We start from the raw sequence: 23153 nt of genomic DNA, 5'->3' as shown, positions 1-23153 counted from the left end.
CACGTTCTTTGCTGGCAATTTTGGCAGAAATACTAAAACACAATGTGGGAACTGCAAACCTTATGACATTCAGTAAAATGTGAAAGGCTTCATGTCTGTAATATATGATTTGATGTCATGTATATGGGTTGGTAGCTTTTGCACAATATATAACAAATCTCACTTTTTGTCTGAAGTTTGAAAAGATTTTCCCAGTGTAAATAACTCATGCCTGAAGTGCAGTGTGAATTTAAAACCTCTGACTGTCCAAGTGTAAAAAAGTTTGTTCCATGATGTTGCAAATAATTCATTCTGTATTCTTAGTTATATGGCTCCATATAATGGTGTAAACCATTATGAGAAACAAACTTTTGGCATCGAAATGAGAGATTTATGAAGACTACTTGATTCCCTACAAAAGCAGGGAATCAATTACCCAGCCATGTCACTGGAACTTGATGTTCAGTCACAGTTCCCCGTTACTTTTGCTGGGTCTTTTATTTGCTGCTCTTGTGTGGGCTGCAATAAATATGACACGGCTAGACCTTTCTGCTTTTGCTAGTTGAGCTCCCCTGGCTACCACCATTGGAACGCAGGATAGTATCTTGGGAGGCAGCACCAATGTATTTCAGAATCTGTTCAGAAATAGGCCTGCAAGCCTTTCTTTGTAACAGTATTTAAGTTGTACTCAACTGTGTTTGCTCTTAGGGGTGTGAGAAGCTGTGATATGGTGAGTCCATTGTACTTAATATACCCATTTGACCAGCATAGGGATTGTCTGCAGTAAAGAACTAATCCAAACATGCAGAAAGGCAAAAGCACCTATGATCAGCTGTACTGGATCTGGCCGAAGCTGGATCTGGGTCTGAAAGCAGACAGCACAGGAAAGAGTGTAAGAATTAGGTAAACCCAGAGAAAATTCAGCTCTGATATAATTTTAAGAATGATGCACCAACATTCAATGTGGAACTTTGTCAGAAGAGCAGTGATGAAATGACTGGGGCATGTGATATATGAGGAGAAGCTGAGAGAGCTGGCTCTGTTCAGCCTCAAGAAGTCCTTATCACCTCTCCTGTTACACTCAGGTGAGCAACTAAATGCTGACTTTGACCATGACTGTGATCTTGTGTTCCTCCATCTTATCCCACCTTTCTCTGTATTTATCTACCTTTCTTCTTATCTGGTGTCTTAAAGCAAACAAAGTGCAGGACCCAGCACTTGGTCTTGTTGAACTTCATCCCATTGGCTTCAGCCCAGCAATCCAGCCTGTCCAGATCCCTCTATAGGGCCTTGCTACTCCCAGGCAGATCGACACTTCCTACCAACTTGGTGTCATCCTTGATGTACTTCTGTTTCTGTCCTTTTAGTATGTCAAATTGTTTTTTGAACATATTTTTAGTGGAGTACTTTTTTTTCATCCACAACATTGCATGGTATTCAATTTACTATAAATCCTATGGGTGAAAAGAAATGCTTCCTTTCATTTGTTTTCCAGCTGCTGCCTAAGAGTCTGTTTTTGCATCCCCGGGGTCTTGTGTCAGGAGAAATAACAAGTAATCAGCACGTATTTATCTTTCTATTCCAGTCACAATTTGAAATCTCTATCTTCCATCAGTCATTTCTTTTCAAAGCTGAAGAATCACAGTCCATTGCTCCTCTTCTCTTCCAAATGTCATTCCATACTGTGGATCACTCTTCTTGTTTTTCTCTGTCCTTCTTCTGCTCTGCTGATTTCTGAAATGTAGGATCTAAAGATGTGCACAACACACAAGATGCAGGTGGACCAAAGGATTGAACCACAGCTTAGTATTGTGTCACTGCATTGTTCTCTGCTTAGTTCTTAGTCATTCCTAAAATTCCATTTACTTGTTTTGCTTGTATTGAGCAACACTCTCTGATGGATGAATCCACAAATACTCCGGAATTGTTTCCTGTGTTGTGGTGAGTAATCAGCAGCCATAAATGTAGAGGTTATTTCCTTCTGCATAGATTCATTTGCATTTATTCTTATTGAACGTTAGCTGACATTGTTACCTGATCCTTTTGCAATTCTTTGCAATCTTGACTTTACTGTCTGAATATTTTGCAGTCATCACCAAACCTCATAGCTTCATTACTTATCTCTGCAAATCAGTCAGATAACAGAGGTTCCAGCTCATTTATTCTTTCAAATAATCTGAATAGATCTGTGCTGCATTGCTTCCATCTGCCAAAGGGACCTAGGCTGACCTTCCATTAAACTATAAATATGCAACTCTTTGCTGGCATTCCAAATAGGTTTCTACTGAGTTGCATGATAAACAAGTCAGACTTCCTGATCAGTACTTTCCCAAGCTGCTCACCCGCCTCCTCAAAACAAAGAAAAAACTAAACCATCTTGCGTCTTCCGTGGATAGTACTGACGGAGATTCAAGCAGTAGAAGTTGTATAAGAGATAGTCGTTTGAGAATTTCTTGTCTGAGTTTCTTTAGTACTTCTGAGTGAAAGTCACCTTCCCCTGACAATTTGTTTCTGTTTTAGTCATTTATTCTAAAACTTTTTCACCTGACATTTCAGTTTGAAATGAGACAGTTCTTCCCACTCACTCCCTTGAAAAGAAAGAATCCTCAACAAGTTTCTCAGTAGAGAATTAGAATCAAGTAGCTACTTTTCTAAAACTCTAACTTCTACAAGTGCTCCAATCAGGCTGTGATCTTCTAACAACCCTAGAGGCTCTCTGGCAGGCCTTCTGCTTGTGATGTTTTAGAGGAAGATTTTTATTCTTTGTTTTTCCTCCTTTAGAAAGTTGTTTCTCAAAGTCACTTTTGTCTTTTCTTACTCTGTTTTCACTTTTGACTGGCTTTAATTTATACAGTTTTCTATTTTTCTCCATTGTAAATGATCACATTTTGAATCATGCCTTTTCATTTCTAATATTCCTCTGTACTCCGATGCTTAATTCTGCCAACTTTTATTTTAGTTGCTTCTAAATCTCCAAACAGTCATACATGATTTGCTGAGTGTCTAAAATGTCACCCATAGGCATCTCTGTACCACTGGTATGTAACTTTTCTTCTTGTTTTTTTTCCCTTTTCTAACCCACCAATTAAGCTTTCCTGTGATAGATTTTCAGTCTGGGCATTTTAAGAATGCCAAGAAGGTAGATTATGAATACATCATTATCACTACTTTCGAAAGTAGCATTTTGAGTCAGAATCTCCGCTAGATTCAGAAATCAATCTATCAACAGTCTCTTTAATTTTGGAAGTTCTATGATCAGTTTCCTCAAGAATTGCAGTGTCCAGAAGCATAGATACTGCATGAAATGACTGTTGTTCGTCTCTATGTGATTTCTGTGTGATTTCTGCCCCTCAGATCGCTCTGATCGCATTCAGCATGTCACCATCAACCTCTTGATGACGTTGTCCTATTTTATTTTACCAAGTTTCAGAGATATCTTGCTGGTAGGTTTTAAATCCAAACATCCTAGGTCAGTCTTCTAAAATTAAGGAAGGAAATATTTACTAATACTTGTGGTCTCATCACCTATTCTGTGTGCTGTTGAGATGTCATTGTTTCCTATCAGAATGTTATTGATTCGTGACTTAGTTTGTGTTTTTCTCGAAGGTTAGCAACTTTTTACAGCACTCCCAGAAGAGGATGAGTCATTCCAGTATGTGCTCTTTCCACAGTCTTTCATTTTAAAACTCCCCTGAGACCTTTCTAACTTTAAATGCCTACACTGTGATTTTGTTTGGTGTTGACAGAGACTTTCCTCTGTAGGTCTGTTCCAAGGGCATCCTGGGCTACTTACTAATGCCTTTCATTTTTAGTCCCTCTTTTCTGATCAGACAGAGAGAGAGAGAGACTAGTTAACCAAAATACTGTTTTATAAGACTTTTGAATGACTATGCACCAGTTGCTTAGGTCAATGCATGTCTTCTGTTAAATAAATATATATGTCTCAACTGTTAGTGTGAAAGCTGCTCTCTCCTGGAGTGGAAGAAGTTGCACCAGCGCTGGAGAAAAGACTATTAGCCTGAATTTTGCTTCTTGAACAATGGATTTGTTCAGAAGTATCTCTGTTATGTCCACAGAACAATGCACTTATTCATGTAATCACACCATAAAATTCTTATAAATAATATGAATAAAGGCAGATAACCAGAAGAAGAGTCACAGCTATCAGTGGTTCTGAGTACTCTCTGAGCTGGAAATCATTTAAGCCAAGGAATGGAAAATAGTGAGAAGACAGTGAGGTTGGGAAATACATTTCTCAGTAACATATATATATTTAACTCAAAGCTGGTAGACACTTTGTAGAACAAGAATTCACTTTTCAGTATATTCCTCTGGGATTTGTTTCCCAAGACTGTCTTTTGGAGCTCTAAAATGTAGGAAAAATACTTGATGTGAGGTCAAGGGCATACAAATGAAATGGTTCTTTTCTATATTTGTTTACTTGCAGGATATCTCAAATGCTTGTATGATGAACTATTATTTTACAGCAGAGCAAGAACTTCATACATATTCTGACTTTTTTTTTACTTATTTCTTTTTTTTTTTATTGAGTGGCTTCCTATGGAAGAAGCAAATTAACTACCATAGCAGGTGAATCTAGTAGTGAGAGTTTTCAGAGAAGTCATCTTGGATCCATTAATGAATGCAGAACTATGGACGTATGTTTCCTTTGTATCTCAATTCTTATAGCAGTTGCAGTACTTGTGAAGATTTGGCCTTTCTTTCAAACTTTAAAATATCTAACACATTTTCGCTTTAATAGAAAAGATTCAGAAAGATATATGAAACCTGCAAATTTTCAAACCATTTGAAATGTTGATAATGTGATGAAAGACACTTTTCTGGCTGAAATTGAAACTGTGTATATCTTCATCACAGTGACTCTAGAGGTCAATAGAAATCCGTGGGTTCAGTATTTCACTGACTCTTCTAGCAGCTAATGAAGGCTGAATTAGACAAAGAGTTGGTGTAATATATGTCATTATTCTAGGGCTCGCGTTCAGTAAATGACCAAAACCATGTGCAAAATATTTTTGAAGGGAATGAGCAACATATCTCTGAATATTGCACTGAAGGAGTAACTGAGAATTCATTCCCAGGCTCAACCTGGCTTGCTGCTTCCCTGTAATAAGAGACCATTTCTACATCAGCAGCTTATAAATAAAGTCTTCTCATTGAATGTGGAAAATATTGCACACACTGTGTAATGTATATTTTAAATAAAAAAGTCTCCCTTGTTGGATTGGCAGCTTGAGGCTGCTCCATTAGCTCAAAAGAAGAGCTGTGGGCCTCTTGGCCCCATCCCACCAACTCTAGCTTAGCTGGGGAAGTTAATTTTGAATTTGGCACAGGCACAAATTTATTTAAGGCAATGTTTGTTAGGTTCTAGCTGGTGGATGGAAAATACTGTATTTGGTGCCCAAATTATGACCTCCTGTGTGGAACTCCATCTTAAACTTAAAACTAAGAGTAAGAGAAAATAAAAAATGTAAGCATAGATGTACTTCAGCAGTTTCAGCTACAATGGCTTCAGCTAAGTAAAATGCTTGGCAGCAGAACTCACAAGAAAACAGCCTCATCCTAAAAGAACCAATGTGTGCCTGGTCCCTAAAATTCCTTATCAGCTAAGAAACTTCTAACAGAGTTTACTAAGTGAAAGAGATTAACAGAACAAGATTTTAGTGGATCTTAGTTGCTCAAAAAGTAATCTCTATTTCCCCTTCAGTCAGAATTTGCTGTCAGGTACTTTCAAGGACTTTTCTTTGAGCAAATGCAATTTTCTTTTTCTTTTTACTAAGAAATTCACTGTGTTTCTGCACTGCTAGTTCTATCTACCCTTCAGCAATTTTGCAGCTCTTTATTTTGTAAATGACTAATATTGTCTCTTCTCATCTTTCTCACCCTGTTCCTGCTTCCAGCTCTCATAAACGCTGTCATTACCTTCGTTTCTGTGGCCCACATAGGCTTTAACCAAACTAACAGTGTTAAAGAACCACGATACCATTGCTGGAACTTTAATAATAAGTTCCTTCTATGAGAAAAGGAAACCTTTCTGAGAAAGAACAAATAAACTTGCCCTTTGTTTTGCAGTTTTTTCTGTTTATTTTCAGCTCAACACTGTATTTTTTTCCATGTTCTTGATATTTTCAGGTGTCTTACTTATTTTTTATGGTTGTTATGACTTCAACATTCATCAAAACTGAATAGCTAAAATTGATTTGGTTTAGACATAGCAATAGTATGAGTCATATCGGTAAATTTGTTCAACCATTTACTGAAGTCTGGAGTCTTACATACATTTGCAATACATGCATAGTTGAGAGGAACATTGCTTGCTAACGAAGACCTTCCTTTGTGTCTTTCTCAATTTGTAACTTATTCCTGCTACTGCCATGCACTTGTGACTTTCCTCCCCTCTCTTTTTGTCTTCTACAAAGACTTGATGCAAGAGCTCAGATGGAAAGCTCAATTTGAGAGGAGGCAACGGGGAGCTGTAACCAAGTTACACTTTGTCCTCTTGAAGAAGGAAGCAGGTTGGAGAAAAATAAGGGTAATGTTCTGGCTAGCAAGTCAGATGAATGAACTTATTGAAATTTCCTTGAAAGAAATGCAAGTTATACAAGCTTTATTGATTTTCTACAAGAAGCCATAGGGGTCAGAGTTATGGATGCCAAACTGGTGTTGTGTCTTGCATTATTCCAGCATATGAGTCTTGTTTTTTCAAAAACTAAGAACAACATAGGCTTAGAAATTATCTTATGTTTGGCTAAAAGCACTAGCAATGTGTTTCAATGTGAAATCACTTACAGTTCTTTGCCTCCAAATAAGCACAAGATAACCTGAATATGTTTGAATATGAATATATTTTGCTGAAGCTTTTAAAGGCTGATATCTTCTACATTATTGTTACTACAAGTGACAGTTTCTCAGATATACCATCAAGATTTGACAGCATAAAAATAATTTTTGAGTACTGCACAGGCACAGATGGAATAGTTGTAGTTGCTTTGGTAAATATATATCTGAATTTCATGAATCTTGTTCATTCACCCATACTTTTCTAGGAAAACTACATACTCCATCCTGTTTTTCTCATTCTCAGCTTTCATAATTATATGTAGAAAGAACTGTAAAATGAACACAAATCTACTTTAACAATATTTTATGATAGCCTTTATTTTGCTGGTCAGTAAATGAGAGGAAAACCTCTTCTCCTAATCTTGCCAATACATTTCCCCAAACTCTCTCCTGGCAACAGCATTTCTCCTTCAAAAATCACTTTAGTTTCTTGCATTTCTAAGTTGCTGATTAAACTGATGTCAGATGAAAAATCTTCTCTTGAAATGTGGAGTAACTGAACTGATAAATGAGTGTCAACAATTTGACCAATCCTTGGTAGCAGAAAGTCCACATGCAGTGTTTTAAGATATGTGCACAATAAGGCAGTTGTATACACCATGATGTTAGCATTTTCTAATGAGACCATTATAATGTTATAATGAAAGCACACAGAAGGTGTGGTTTTCTTCATTCTGTTGAATGATAATTATAGTTTTTATTTCTTTTAAGTGAGGTATACCTATAAAGTTGTACTCACTGGTACTTGCATGGAAGATGTGTTTTGAGTGGTTTGTAGAACTGCTGAGATACAATTTACAAGTACACTGATATGAAAAATGAGAAGGCTTATGAATGTTGCATGTGAACCTAGTAAGTTACCTTGAACTCTTGTGCAACTGCAATGCACTTGGTCACCCTGAAAGTAATGCCTCCTATTTATTTCCATGGAAACTGCAACAGATACAAAGAGCATAATTGCAGTGTTTGATAGAGCAAATTCTCAGTGTATTTTTCAGTGTATTCACCATCATTAGCTGAGCATTTTCATTTGTGATTAACAAGAGTCTGCATGTCACTCTCATAAAAATCTGCACCAACAGAGGTGACCCACTGTTTCCCAGCTGACGTGATGGTGTTGTGGTTAGGAAAATGTTGCCTATGCAGTCCATCTTTCATCAGCCCAAAGGGATGGAAGTCAGGACAATTCAGTGGGATTGGTAGGACAGTGCAGCCAAGATTGGCAATGTGTTCCATGGTCTTCAAACTGGTATGGGCCTGGTGTTATCATGTTGCAAGAGAAAGGTTGTCCTCTTCTTTGGTCTGACTCTGGAATTTCAAGCCTTCAGCTTAGCCAGCATCGTGATGTAGAAGTCAGAGTTGATGGTTTGTCTGGGTTCAAGGTAATCCAGAAGAATCACCTCTGTCCTGTCCCAAAAGACAGTGCACTTGTACCTTCCAAGGGCTGAACTTTTTCTTTGATGGGGATTTCACACTGACTGCCATTTTGACTCCAGCTTGTAGTGGTGGCACCATGTCTTGTCACTGGTAGTGATGCCATCCAGGAAGCTGTCAGCTTCAGCTCTGTATTGGTTCAATAGGTCCTGACAAACTTGCATATGGTGTTTCTTCTGTTCATGTGTGAGCATTTGTGGGACCCACCTGGCACAAACTTTGCAAGATTCCAACATTGCCACTGTTGTTTCCAACACACTGAGGCCAGTATTCAGCTCTGTACACAGTTCTCTAGTCACAGTCTGACAATTCACACAGATGAGCTGATAGAGTCACTATTTCATGGTGTGACAGCTGTGCGTGGCCATCCAGAACATGGCTTGTCTTTCATGTCTCTGATGCCTCTGCTGAAGTGCATCACCCACTGCCTCACTGTGTTCACATCCACTGTTTGGTCTCCATAAGCCTTCTTCAAGTGTCAATGAATGTCAGCGGGTGCCATTTTTTCCACATGGAGGAATTCAGTGACACACCTTTCCTTCATATGCACTTCCATGTCAAACACCATTTTGTCAGACTGCCCCTCTGCAGCCAGCTGTCACACAGCAACAACATATAATGGAATATTGATGGGAAGGTTCAGCCTGTACTGCCGTATCACCAACATCCACCTCTGATCTTGTGGGCCAGCATAATAGAATAGGAGATACTACTTTCAGAGCAGCCTTCATAAATTAATTGAGGCAAATTGTTTTCTTGTAATGTGTCTGTCACAAAGACAGCATAGCTAAGCTTCTGCATATAAATAATAAATATTAATAGCCTGACCTCAGGAGAATTCTCCTTATTTGCTTAAGCTATCATCTCAGAGCTGGTGTTTGAAGGAGATGCCAATACAATTTGATGCAAAGTAAAGCAGCTGAGTTTTGCATACTGCTTCTCAATTATCTGCTGGGGTCCAATGTAACAGTGATAGCTGTAGCACATACTCTTAAAAGCAACCCTGAGCAAGTCAAGCTACTTTTCAGTATGTGGTGCATGTAAAAAATCTTCTCTGGACAGGTTCAGTAGTATTCCTTGGCACACTGACATTTTTATAAATTATGTCTTTTGCATTTAATATTTTTGTGGAAGCTGTTTGTATGTTAGTGTTTGAGATGGGCCAGCTTCAAAAGTTTTGGAATTCAAGCTTCAGCTAAGTGTTTAAAAGTTCAGAAGTTGTCCAGAGCTTATCCAGCCTCTCAAGTATGAAAACCTGGAGCTGAAACAACCTGATGGGAATAACATATTGCCCTCCAGCGAAGCCAGCCTTGTAACCCCCTTTGTTTCTGTCCTTTTTTTTTTCCCTTCCATATCTTCCTTTCTGTGGTGCTCCTGAGGTAATGATTGTCCCTTAGACCAAGTCCTTTTAGCTGTATATTCTCTAAGGATTGATCACTTCTGCAAATCTCACAGACAGTAAACCAGATCCACTGTACTCAAGTTTCTATTCTTCTCCCCAGGCCCATTTTATATCCACTGCATTATGTGACTTTTGTGCCAATTTACTATTATATTTTTTTATGAATGTGTGATTGGAGGAATGTGTCTTACCCCTGGAGTGGAAAGCCAATAAGGCTGGTGGCTCCTACATTCAACAGAACTTTTTTGAAACTCAGTAGAAGCTGCAAAGGAAATTGTGACTCCTGTCCAAGCAAGTTTGCCCTTACCATAGGCAACTCTATCGGTCCTCTGGGAACAAACTAGGAAAGTGCTTTCCACTCCCCACGTGTATTTTGGTGTGGAAATATGAAAGAGAAAGAACAGGTTGAACTAAAAAGAAAAAGAATCCTTATTTTCTCAGGCTTTCTAATTAGTTTGCTGTTGTTGTTTCACCCCCCCAGTATTTTCTTCTTATAGATCAGGTGAACATGATGCCAGAAGAATTTCCTTGTTGCTCTCTTCTGGAGCCACTTGTAAAAGAGGAGAAATCAATACAGCTCTTCAGAGGCTCCAAATCACTGGCAACTGTTTCTCCGAACAAAGGACTGACACAAACTAGCTCAGAACAGCAAGACATTTAAAACCCAATTCAGCAGTTAAGCAGCCGAAGTTGTAAGGACGTCTGTGGGGGGATCGTCTGAGGCAAGCCTGCTCCTGCTGCTGCTCTGCCTGATTGAGGTAAAAACTTCCATTACCAGTTTCCCTCTTTGTAAATCTGTCCTAACTAGCTCTTCCACATTTCTCCTTAGTTGTTTTCTTGTTGCTGTGGTGGCCTCCCTGCCCATACTGTTGCCACTGTGATGGGAGCGCTGCTATGAGGTGAGCGCAGTTGTGGCGCCATTTTCCTCCTCTCTCCACAGCTTCCCTTCACATTTCTTGTTCTTCAGCTTGGGAACATTTTCCATGGCTCTTAAACTCCTTCATTTATGGAATGCTGACCTTTTAATCACTCCTAAACTCATGCAAATCCAGACTGCAGAAGGCTGAGCCACTTTGCAAGCCATGCAGGGTCAGCAAAGCAAGAAAAAATGGTCACTTTGTCCATGGAACTGTGGGCACTGTGAGAAAACAGCACCTAAGTAGAAACAACCACTGGGTCTATTTTCTCTGCTGAAATGCTTTATTCTATGAGAGCATGTTAAAATACAGAGATACAATTTTAATGAATAAGTTCACACAGAAAGAGTAAACAATCAGGAAAAATGTTCATCCACTTATATTTGCTTTCTCTCTCTCTCTGAGTGGTAGCCTTAAGCCTGCGTGAATTACCGTGACAAGGAAGGTCTGCCAAGCTCTCTTTCTGAATAGTCTTACAATGCTTCTGGAATCCATTCTGTGTTAGGAAAGCACAGAAAGTACCTTTCCCCCAACTCTTACCGACTAGTTTAGTGAATAGAATATGTGACCGCAAAAGGAAAAAAAAAAGAAATAGAAAAAAGCACATAGCCATCAGGCAGACTAATTTAAGGAGTGGACACACATCAACTAATCCATGGTCATCCACAAATGATACCATATTTTAAAAAGTCTACTTTACTAAAATATTCATGACAGAAATGTGGGCACCCATAATAACTCTTGTATGCTGCCAAAAGAATACATATTCTTAAAAATATACGGCAACTAATATGGAATTTGTGGCCATTTATCTTATAAACCTGTTTCCTGTTTTAGACTCAGTCGGTCAGAAATTTACTGCTGTAAATTGCACAGATCCATTGACTTCTAATTTATAGTAACTGAAAATAGGGTCTAGAATGTGTCTAAACAGAGCTTGAAAACCTTAATACTTTATGTACTGTCTTTTGTCTTTCTATACAGAACAACTACCAAACCTGTATCTGAAACAGAGGTGTGAGAATTACTAATCATAGAGGGCATGTGATTGACAAAAGCAGTATATTTTCTCCTTCTAAAACATGTATGCCCTGGAAAGGCTGTTTTGAAAAGGGTTTGTTTGTTTTTTCTTTTTTCTTTTCTGTTTTGTTGTTGTTGTTGTTGTTGTTGCTGTTGTGTTTGATTTTGGTTTTTTGGGGGGGCAGAGGTGAGAAATTGTTTTGGAGATTATAGGGCAGTGTTTCCAGATACAACAGTCCCAGCTTTAGGCTCAAAAGTGGGAGTTTTCCATTTCCCTCTTAGCTTATCTTAAATTACACCGCTTCTTTTGTCATAGGCATAATCCTTTGATGAGAAAACCTTGATGGTATTTTAGAAGAGGAAGAAAATCCATCTCTGCAGAGTCACTGGAGACTTTGGCTATTACTAATTGATTCTACACGGAGAGCACACAGTGGGGACAGCCTTCAGTCTGAAGCGGTGAGTCAAAGCACTTCCACCTTCTTTGAAGTGTTGTGTGTGGAAACTATTGGAAGTGTAAAAAGTTTCTCTATGCCTGCGGAGGTCTTCTGTTGGGAGCATTAAGGATGGGGATCTTGGGACACCTTTTGCGTGTAGCACTAAACTCACCATTTAGAGTGAGAGAAGATGGTGAGGGCACTCAACCTCAAGATTTTTCTCATCATTTACAGAAAGATTCTTGTTATGACATGCAGTGCCCCTCCTCAAGATTTCATTCTCACTTAGAAATTTATCTAGTAGAAAAACCTTTTAAAAGTGTAAAATCTTCTTTTGTCCTCTCTGTTGCTGATGGATGAGATCCCTGATGGGGACTGTTAATTCAAACCTATGTCCCGAACATTAACAGTGTAAAGGTTGTAAGAGAAGAGCACCTTCTAGTAGCACAGTCTACTGCAGAGACTGCCCCAGGCCTCGGGAGATGGAACTCAGGTTTCACAGTCTGCTCTTCTCAAGCCAAGTCCAGCTCTCTCCATTGGCATTGCAGCTGGGACAGGAAAGGCTTCCCCAGTCTGATACAGAGTTTGCAGTGTCCCACTGGTCTTCTCTTGCCCTTTTTGTAGCTTAATGAGGAAGGGGAAGGATTTCACTTGTTCTTGTAAGGTAATGATGTCATCTTTCCTTGGGGAAAATGTTATGTACCTGCATGTAGTCTGATGCAGTCTAGTACAGTTCAGTAAGAAATTATTGTCCCCTAGGCAGCATCTTTGTGATCACTGAAGGATGGGCACAATCCCTGACAACAGTGGTTTGCCAGAGAGGGGAGATGAAGCCTGCATATGTCATGGAAAGCTGTATCTCTTCTTCCTTACCCTCCTCTAGGTGTGCGAGCTGTACACTCCCATCTATGCCTCCACAATGGAGTGTAAGGCTGGGGATACCAGAGCTGTCTCACTGCTCCAGCAGGCCCATTTGCTGCTGTAATATAATGTGGTGTGACAGCTTTTTGCTGGGCTAGCAAAGAAAATAAATACTTTTTTAAAACTGCTGCTGATCCAAGAGATGAAACCGAGAAGCTGATAATAGTGAGTGGTTATGAAAGGCAAATGATGGTAATGCAGAATCTTGGCAAGCTCCTCACAAAAGAAAACAGTACATTCCTGGCACACCAGGTAACACTTCGGAGTTACTGCCACAAAAGTTTGATTAACTTCTAAAACATAAATATCCTGCCACCCCTGCCTTATCTTGAGGACGAGACAGCAAAAAAAAAAAAATTCAGATGCCTTGTACACTTTTATGATGGCTTCTGTAAGAATTGAGTGATCTCTTTAATGAGATCTGACCTTTAGGTTTGGAATTTACATTCTTTCATTGCACTTGAATTATTCCATGTAGATGATCTAGAACAAGCTACAAGCTCAGAGCTTTTGTTCATGTAACCTAAATGTATAACTTGAAGGAAATGTCACGGAATGTTGGGAGGCTTATAAAATAGACTCTTGCTCAAAAATGGGGTTTGTGAGGAAGTAAATTCTGATGGAACTTAACAGCCTTATGTGATTTCAAAATCTAGAATTGAGCCTGCATATAATGTCTTTTATTCATTTAGAGTTGATTTTTATTTTTTGTGAATGGCATGATTTAAGAAGTTCTTTCTCAATTGGTAGACTTGAAAATAACCACAGTGGTCACCTCTCAGGAATTCCAGAGATCACCTGAAAGGTGTCTTCAGAAATAGCTTTTTAATTATCCATGCCCTGTGATCAACCCTTCTAAGCTCTGCTAATATCATTAAACATAGCACAGACTGTGGAAATTGTCATGCAGATAGCAGGTCAAAACACAAGGTTTTCAATGAGCAGGAGATGTTGACATTCTGTGGTTCTTTTTTCCAGAAATAAATACAACAAATAAATAAATAGTTTTCTAGATTGAAAATTCATTATTATTTTTATGTATACTAATATTTTCATTTGACTTCTGTACAAAAAAAAAAAAAAAAAAAAAAAAAAACTCCAGTCATTTACACAGCTCTAATTCCGACGAGACGATGGGAGGTTTTGTTCACAAAAGTATTTGATTTTTATGGTATTTTATTTATTTATGATAGTCACAAAAGTTAAAATTCCTTGCCTGAAAGGGAAAATATTTGGATTGGAATTGAAGACTCCGCTGCTCTGTAGGCATGAGAGTTACCTCTGGGGGTAGGCACTCCAGCCAGATGGCACTGAACTTGCTCTGTAGCAAAAACTTGTCCATGGAGCCTTGATGAAAAAAGAGGGGACTATTGTACAAAAACTTGTCAGTGGAAAGTCCCCATGTATTATGGAAGTGTATTTTCATATTGTGTTGGGCTTTGCTTGAATGTGGAAACTGGATCTGACATATTCAGGATTTTTCCTAAAATAACTGTTTTGGATAGATAACATTTTTTTTCTAACAAGCAGTAATGGAAAACTTCCAACATTTTGTTTGAATTATTTGCAGTTAAGTAGGAAAAGACAATGTGACATTCTTAATAAAACCATAAAACATGTTGCTAGTAAAGATAGATATCTTACAAGTGAATCAGTAATAATCTGCAAGCATAAAAATCTGTCTCAGATAATCAAGTGTGTTTTTAAGTGATATGTTTTGCTGCCTTCATTTTTTTCCATTATGGAAGCCAACTGGTTATTAATGTAAATGAGGATAGACTTTATACTAGAATCCTCCACGTATTCAAGTGTGTTTGATCGTTATGCCTCTCAAAATAACTCCAAAAACTAGCAGTTATTTCTGAGATGAGGCTAAAGCTACATGGTCCTTGTAAAGTTCTTCCAACTAGTTCAGCTGGTTCAGTACAAACTACTTTTTACTTTTTGTTATTCATTCATTGCAGCGTTTATATATTATGATATCATTACATCTGTTTTTTTCTGTAGCATCAAAAAAAAGTCTTGCTGACCCTGAAGAGGCTTTCCGGATATTTAGGGCTTGGCTGCCCTTCCTTAGTGGATGGATGAGCCGGTGGTCATCATCAACCATTCTGGAGGCTACGTTTAGCCTTAAAACTGAAGGTAAGCTTCCTAGTTCTGCCTGCACCAGGGCTGGAATAGCCTGACCTTCCTTCAGGCGCTATGGCAGGTAGGAACTCATTGCACCTCAAGCGCAGTGCCACATTGATATGCTGTCCAACACATGCTTCATGCACGTTGGGGCCTAGAGGGAGCCCAATGCCTCAGCCTGACCGAGGTCTCTCAGGAAAGCAAGTAAAGGGAAGACAAGCTAAAACACCCCATTAAAAACTCACTGTATTTCGTGCTTTTGTATTGCATGTATTCTACTGGGGACTTTGACATGAGAGACATGCCAATCTGTCTTTTTCTGCCCAGAAGTAGTATACAAACAAAAAAATAGTGCCTCAAAATGTTATTGTTGACCTAATATTATCAAAGAGTGTGTTGCTGTGGCATGCTTACTTGTACTCTCTCCAGGAGACAAGAAGAAAATTATGTTTTTTAGTATTTTAATTGGAAAAGGAGCAGAAAGTACCACATGTGACATGAAAATTGTCTCTGTCTTTACCTAAGTCCACTGAACATGGCAAAACCTGAAGAGCCTTTGCTCTAGTCTCTGCTTTGGGAGACAGACACTAGTGGTTGGTAGTTTTTGTTTTGGATTTTTGTTTGTTTGTTTGTCTCAGAATGAGCAAACCACTGCTTTCACTCCTAAAAGCTGAGCATCTGAGGAAATGCAAGGGCAGCAGCTTGCAGAGGGATCGCAGGTAGGATGATAGTGCAGCTGCAGTTCTGGGTTTCATTCCTTTGGACAAATAATACTTGGTTCCTTCCTGAAGCCCAGCCTGGGCCTGGTTCAATTTTCTGTTTCTGATTTAACTCACATAGTCATTTGGCTCCTCAGCAAATGCCTGCTGATGCTAATGAAAATCCTCCTGTTGGCTTCAGTGGACTTTGTGTCAGACTCCTGAGGCGCTTGGACTGGAATGATTCCTGATACCCTCAAGAGAAATCATGTTGGAGGGAAAGATCTTTCCATCCCACCTGCCAAGCCTCAGCTACCTGTTTTTCTGTGGTACTGGGGACAAAAGTAAAAGCCTTTGGAGATATCTTGATGTCACTATTAGAAGCATTTCTGCCATCTTGGAGACATCAGCTTAGCTTTATATCCTGTGTTGAACCAACAGAGAACTTCTGTAATTGAACTGAGTTTGATGACACACAGATTAAAATCTACTGTTTCTGGGAAAATTAAGCCAAGCCTTATATAAAAATATTGACTGAAAAATTACAAAAAAACAAAGATGTCAATAATTTCATAGTAAGCTTCCCTCAACAATTCATAATCAAGATAATATTTAAATATTATGGATGAGCTATGAAATATACTCACCCTCGTAAAATATTAATCACAAATACTCCACAGAAAAAGAAAAAAAATACATTTTTTTGTGTTTATCAGCAAATTTGAACTGAATCTCTTAACACCATTTGTTATTAACACTTTCTAAATGATCAGTAGCTGCCTCTTTCTCTGCAGAAAATTTTGAAACAATCTCAAATAATCTGGAAGGTACATGCCCAAAGCCTTGTTTATGACTGAGGGTGAAATAACCTAGACTGGCAAGTTTCACTTCAATTTTTTGGTAAAGAAAGAAAAGTACAAAGAGCAGGCTAATTTGCAGATCTGAGCATTTAAACCGCCTTAATGCCGTGCAAGTCTTATTTTACCCAAATCTCAACTGACACGCTTTTGATTTCTACCTGTAGGCTACCAGCAGTTTCTGAGGGTAAAAACTAGCAAGTCAGTTCTGCTCTAGTCACTTCCAGAAAGCCAGGGGCATTTGTACCTGTGAACAGAGGGAAAAGACTGAACTTGAGTTAAAAATCTGGGAATGGACACGACTGCACTGACAGTGTATATATAGGTTACATTATGAGCTTCAGCCCAGTAATTATGTATGCTCATTACTCCCTTGTAAAAATCTCAAAGAGAAGAGCTCCATTGCTCTCTCTCCCATGCTTCTTCTGTGTAAAACAATAATCCTTTTACGGTGCTGATTTTATGAGACTGGCCTTGCTCTTCCTTCCTCTGTTATGTGCACTTCAAGTACATGCGGTCTACTGCAGGAGAAAGCTCTATCTGCAGTTTACATTGAGCAGTTGCTTGTGTTAACTATCCTCTTGTTTTGGGAAGTGGTTTCTATCTGCCCCCATCTTGCCCCTAAAATTGTTTTGTTTGGGGTTCACCAAGTGTCTTGTTAACATCTAAGAGGGGTTCAGCTCTACTGCCTCTGACCTCACTACTGGGTGACAGGGACCATGGTGCTCAGCACGGCCCAACTGGTGCTCATGGCTGAGAGTATATCAGAGCAGCCACCCATAGCTGCTGGCCCTGCAATCATGCTGTAGAGGATCCCCAGGTGAGGAGGCAAAAGGGACCTGGGGGTCACACTATCTCCTTTGACTCAGGGTCACATTGTACAGTCTTGGATCTCCCATTTCTCCTCAGCTCCCATCAGGATTCAGGCCTCTGCCCCTTGTGTGCTGGCTGATAAGAAGGCATATTTTGATTACATAGCCACCGTGAACTAGCATGACTCTTGAGCTGCAACCCAGCCACACGTATCTCTGCCCAATGGATTGGTGTTGCTTCTGCTGATTTGAACGACAGCAAGTCTTTGTTCTATTTTAACAGCAACAAAAATTACAGAAAACATCCCTCGTGTTACCCATCCCTCACATATTAGCATGCCTGTGTCCTTGCAAAAAGCAAAGCCAAACCAGAACTTCTGAAACTGCTCATTAGAGCTGTCTGTGCCTCATTGCATGGCAGCTGCAATATTTGTGGTGGAGCAATTGAGCTGCTTTCAGAGCTTGGTAATGGGATCGGATACTTTCACCTATGGGTTATTTGTTTAAGTAGTCTTGGTCAGCAGTAACCAGAAGTTAGTGACTTACTGACACTTGTCCACTTAAAATGAATGGGCAGTCACTGCTCTGTTCCTCACAATTCGACTGCCTCCTCAGAAAAGCATCAGCTGCTCAAATGAATGGCACCCTGTTGTCCTTCTCAGTAGAGTCTTAAGGGACTGAGAGCCTATTGTTATTTATTTATGTGTGTAACGAGACTCTTCAGAAATGTGTGTGAAGCTGCAGAAAAACTAGTAGACTTTTATTACATGAACGTAACAAATTAGATCCCAAATTCCAGTTGATGGTATTTAGGGCCCATTCATTATCAGGGTTTTCAGCAACCAGCCTGAGGCAGGTACAGCTGTTAAAAGAGGGAGCTTTTCGTACTGGTGGATGGACTTCTTACTTATGCTTCCAGGTCTGGCCACCAGCAGCTTGTTGTTGGGAGACATTTTAGGAGGCTTGTTGGAGAAATGGGTGATGAGTATGGGATTTAGCTTGTCCTTATGGCTAGTGCTTATTCTAAGTGTGCCCCGTATATTTTGGAGTACATAAGTGTTTTGAAAATCTAAACATTTTTAATTTCCTCGCTGACTTTTACCATGCAAAAGAATGGTGGATGCTTGAGAGTTATCAAAAGTTACCAGTGTTATCTATGGCTGAGTTCACTTAAACGCAAGTCCTCCAAACACAGATAATGATCTCTCATATCTGACTGACAGAGCAGTGCTGAGCTTTATCCTTCTGTGCATAAACAGAGACTGGTAAAATTTATTTGAAAGTCTTAGATGGGAAAAACAGTGAAAGGAACACAAACATTAATAATCCAATCCTCAGTGGCTAAAATATTGTCCTCCTTTAATCAGTTACATCTGGGATATCTTGTGCAATTCTAGGACTCACTTCACCTGAAATATATTGAAATGCAAGACAGAGATCAGAAAGCTGTGTTAAAATTAATCATGGGAAGAGGTAAGACATCTATGCACAGGTAACTACAAACAATAGAAAGGGTAAACTTGATGGACAGAGGAAAAGGATTTAATCTGTGAGAACAAAATTACAAAAAGGGTTTTTAGGATGAGCAACAGGATATCAAAGGGAGGACATTCAACAACAGAAGTACTGTAGAGAGCAAACTTACACTGCAACAAAACTGTAAATTTTAATAGCTTTTTCTTCTTTATATTTTCTCTGATTTATATCAGCCATCCAACACAGAAACAGTGATATCTTCTCCCCTGTAAAGTTATGTGGGAAATAAGGGCCAATTTTCAAATTGCAAAATATGAAGCCTGTTCAACAGGCTAGTTGAATGTGCCTTTGTACAACCTGAGAATAATTTCACAGACCACTAATAAACTCACGAGAGTATAGATACAAATTCAGAACTTGGTAAATCTTGCACTGAAAAGCACACATCAGTGTGTTTCTATGGCTGATGAATAAAGAATGTTAAAGAATCTGGAATCCAGGTGTTAGGGGCAAGTATATGGAGATGAGTGATTGGCTAAGCTGTGTTTAGTCATTTGGGAATCTGAGTCCATAGTCACCAGAGATGGTCCTAAAGCTGAGATCACCAACCTAATTTTACTTGTCTAGGCATCAGTCTGGAAGGAAGTATGGTCCCTAATGTAAAGACCACCGCTTTATTTAGTAAGCCATGTAATCCTCTTGTGTAACATGAGAAATAATATCACATTACATACACTGTAACTAACAAATTACCAAGATTGATCTCGTAAATCCATAGAGAGAATGACAATTTACTACCCCACCTAAAGCATGTGTATAATCCAAGCTACAGATCATAGCACAGAAGTAGAAAAAAAGCATCATTAGGCAATTACTTCAACCATCACTTTCCTTTCTGCAGATTGTTCTTTTTCAACATAGCTTTTCTGCAGCAGTTTAGCCAAAGACCACTAATAAATGTAGACAGCTTCTTAGAAAAACTGAAGTGTTAACCTGCTATACAGCTGCTAGGGGGAAAAAAAAAAGAAAAAAAAACAAAAACAAAAAAAAAACCACCTTTGTAATTTCCAATAGATGATATAATCTTTTTTCATTTTTAACATCCACATATTTTAAATGGACTATAATGCCTCACAGCCCGAAAAGAAGAGTGTTGAACAAAGCCAGATATATTCTCTGTTCTGTATTTAAAGGAATGTGTTTCTGACTTGTATGGTGGAAAGATGATTCAGGTATTAAATTCTTCCAATTTGTAGAGTAAAAACTGATGTTAACCCAACAGCACTTGTGAAGATATGCTCTAATAGCATGGCTGAATTCTCATCTGGGCTCAAAATCAAAATAGAAGACACTGTGGGTAAGAGAAGAAACATTAGCAACCTAAATAAATCTCTTAGACAAAAGTGTGTGTACTTGTGTATGCAGCTTGCAGCCCTTGCATTGCTATGACCCAGCCTTGTCTGTGTCACCAAGCAGCACTGCTTGCAGCAAGAAAATGTGGGTTAGTGAATAAGAATCAACCCAATGTGCCATGCCTCTTCCTCAAATTCTTTAGCTTATGTATTTGAATGCTGAATGGTATTCACAGGTTGTTAGAAGCACAGGATGTCTTGTCTGGATTTCCCCATCTGTGTTGGATGAACCTATTCTGGGAGCTTGTTACATTCACCCCTGTCTTTTTCCAGTAGTTTCGTAGGTTATCAGACAGAGCAGATGATAGGAACAACAATGCTCCCTATATTTCTGCAGAAAACAATAAGGGTAGGACCAACTTTTACTGTTGTTTCTCTCTCTCAGGAAGCATCACAAATGCTTTACCAGTGCAGGAATATGCATCTACTGCACTTGTCAAAGTATTAGCATTAGCATAGCACATCATTAAAAGTTTTCTTTGTGCTGGCATGCTGAAATTTCATCTTGGAGTGATGCAGTTAGTGCTTGTGTGAAGCCAGGAGGCCTTTCATGGTGTGGCCAAGATGATATCACGTCACTTTGTACTCCTTGCTAATATGTATTTATCAGCAAAAGTCTCCTGTGTGCATTTGTCCTAGTTCTCTTTTTTTGAACTGACGCAATCCTGCTAACAGGGAAGAAAAGGGGATAAAAAACATACATACTTAAGTTAGTCTTCTCTTAGAGAAAACAGTAACTTCAACCTTGACTATTTCCCCACAACTCTTGCAGGTACACGTGTAAGTACAGACTTAGACAGTATTCAAATTAATGTAAAAATTACTATTATTATTATTTTAATTTTTCATAATAGACTGTACCAATTCTAGAGCAGTAATTTTGTTCATGGTTAAATTCTGTCTTTTTGCCTTATCTCTGGCTAAGGGACAGCTCTTCTGTACAATTCAGTTACAGCCCTTGAATGGGTCTTTATGGAAGAACAATATGTTTTAGAAGAATAAATGATGAAAAAGAGAAATCTGGGTTTTGTTTCTGACTCTCCATAGAGCTCAGGCCAGTTATTTTACCTCTCCGTTACTTCGTTCCTTTCCCATCTCTTTTTTTTTAAACCTTACATTTTATAGGATATGGGATTCTATCTTACTATGCATTAATACAACCACTGGCACAATAATTTCTCACATCTAAATGTAATATACAGGTAAGAGTGAATGTTGCTGCTACTACAGCCAAATTGCCAGTGGTCTGAGGAGGCCATCATCTTTGCATCCCTACATTTTTAGTCCTTATAAACAATTCTCCTATACTTATAGCTCAGCATGGTAGTGGCAAGAGGTTTCTGTGTATCTTGTGAGTCACTGTAGACTTTCTAAACCTGTACTTGCTCTTCTGGAATTACTGAAATGGGTAAAAGTTTATAAATGTCAGGAAGAGCACATTTAGTAGGGAAAAAAAGAATAAATTTCTCTTAAGTGAATTGTGCTAAAGTTCAGCCAGAGCACACTGATTTGACAAGTCAGATCCATGTGTGACTTTCCTGTCTAACACCATCCTAACAACTTTGTCATTCCTGTCACTGATAATATAACCAAGGAAAAGATCTGGAGAGGTAAAGCACACATTTACTAGGTCTTTAGGCTTTGATAGTTTGTTGGCAGCTGTGCGGTCCTGTTAAACCCTGAGATACAAAATACAGTTGTTTTCAAAATTTGTTGCCAGCAGCAGTGACAGATGCTTTTTGGAATGACACCCAGTGAGCTGTGAAACTCATGTAGTCAAGTACTTGTCCACTTGTCCCTGCTTCATGTGTTATGGGAATATGTTTACATTCACTCTGTCTCGATTTTTTTTCCCAGCTGGATGAAATGTTTTACAGACACAGCATTGCACACATTGCAGAAGGTGGTATGCTGAAGTCGGTGCCCACACAGTGGGCAGCTCTTTCTTCTTTTGTCCAAAGGGCTCTTCTCCAAGGTTAACTATTTGTGAGACACAGTGGACTTATGTACATAAGTTTGTTTCATCAGACTATTGAGGTAAGCAGCGCGGAGGTGGCATCCCCAGCCTTGCTCTTCAACCACACATGAGCTGAAGCGAAGTGTGCAGTTACTTCACTGCAGTTCAGTGCACCTTCCACACCTTTCTTTTGCATTTAAAGAACCATTAAAGAAGGGTGTAAGGTAAGGGCAAATGGGGTTGTAGAACAGGTTACATCAGTATGTGAAAAGACGTGGTCTATTTCAGTGTGCTTTGAGCTGCTGTAATGACTCTCAACAAGGGGCTTAGCTTTCTGTTGTATGTCTTGAATAAGGATTGAACTCAGGAACTATAGTACCACTGGGAGTATCCAAATTTAGGATAACAACGACTGTTCCTCCTGTAAATCTGGGATAACTCCTATTCCAAATCCCTCTTGAGCTGACAGAGATAAAAGATAGTCATGGGAGCCTAGTGCAGCTTCTGACTTTTCTATAGACTTCTAGATCTGGGAAAATCATAGGATCTCATTTTACCTTCTTTCTTTCTGTATCTGCAAGTGGGAACGAGATTTCACTACCTCAGACGTGCACCACAAGTCTGTGAGAAGTTCAGATACTAGTAATAGAAAACTTGCATCTAAAACAGGCAGAGTTCTGTGCTTAGGAATATTAGGAAATAAATATTTGTGGATTGAAAAGAAAGAAAGAAAGGAAGGAAGAAAGGAAGGAAGAAAAAGAAAGAAAGAAAGAAAGAAAGAAAGAAAGAAAGAAAGAAAGAAAGAAAGAAAGAAAGAAAGAAAGAAAGAAAGAAAGAAAGAAA

This window comes from Numida meleagris, chromosome 3 (assembly GCF_002078875.1).
Source record: "Numida meleagris isolate 19003 breed g44 Domestic line chromosome 3, NumMel1.0, whole genome shotgun sequence".
In the NCBI taxonomy this organism is placed as follows: Eukaryota; Metazoa; Chordata; class Aves; order Galliformes; family Numididae; genus Numida; species Numida meleagris.
Note: the sequence above shows the minus strand (reverse complement) of the source record.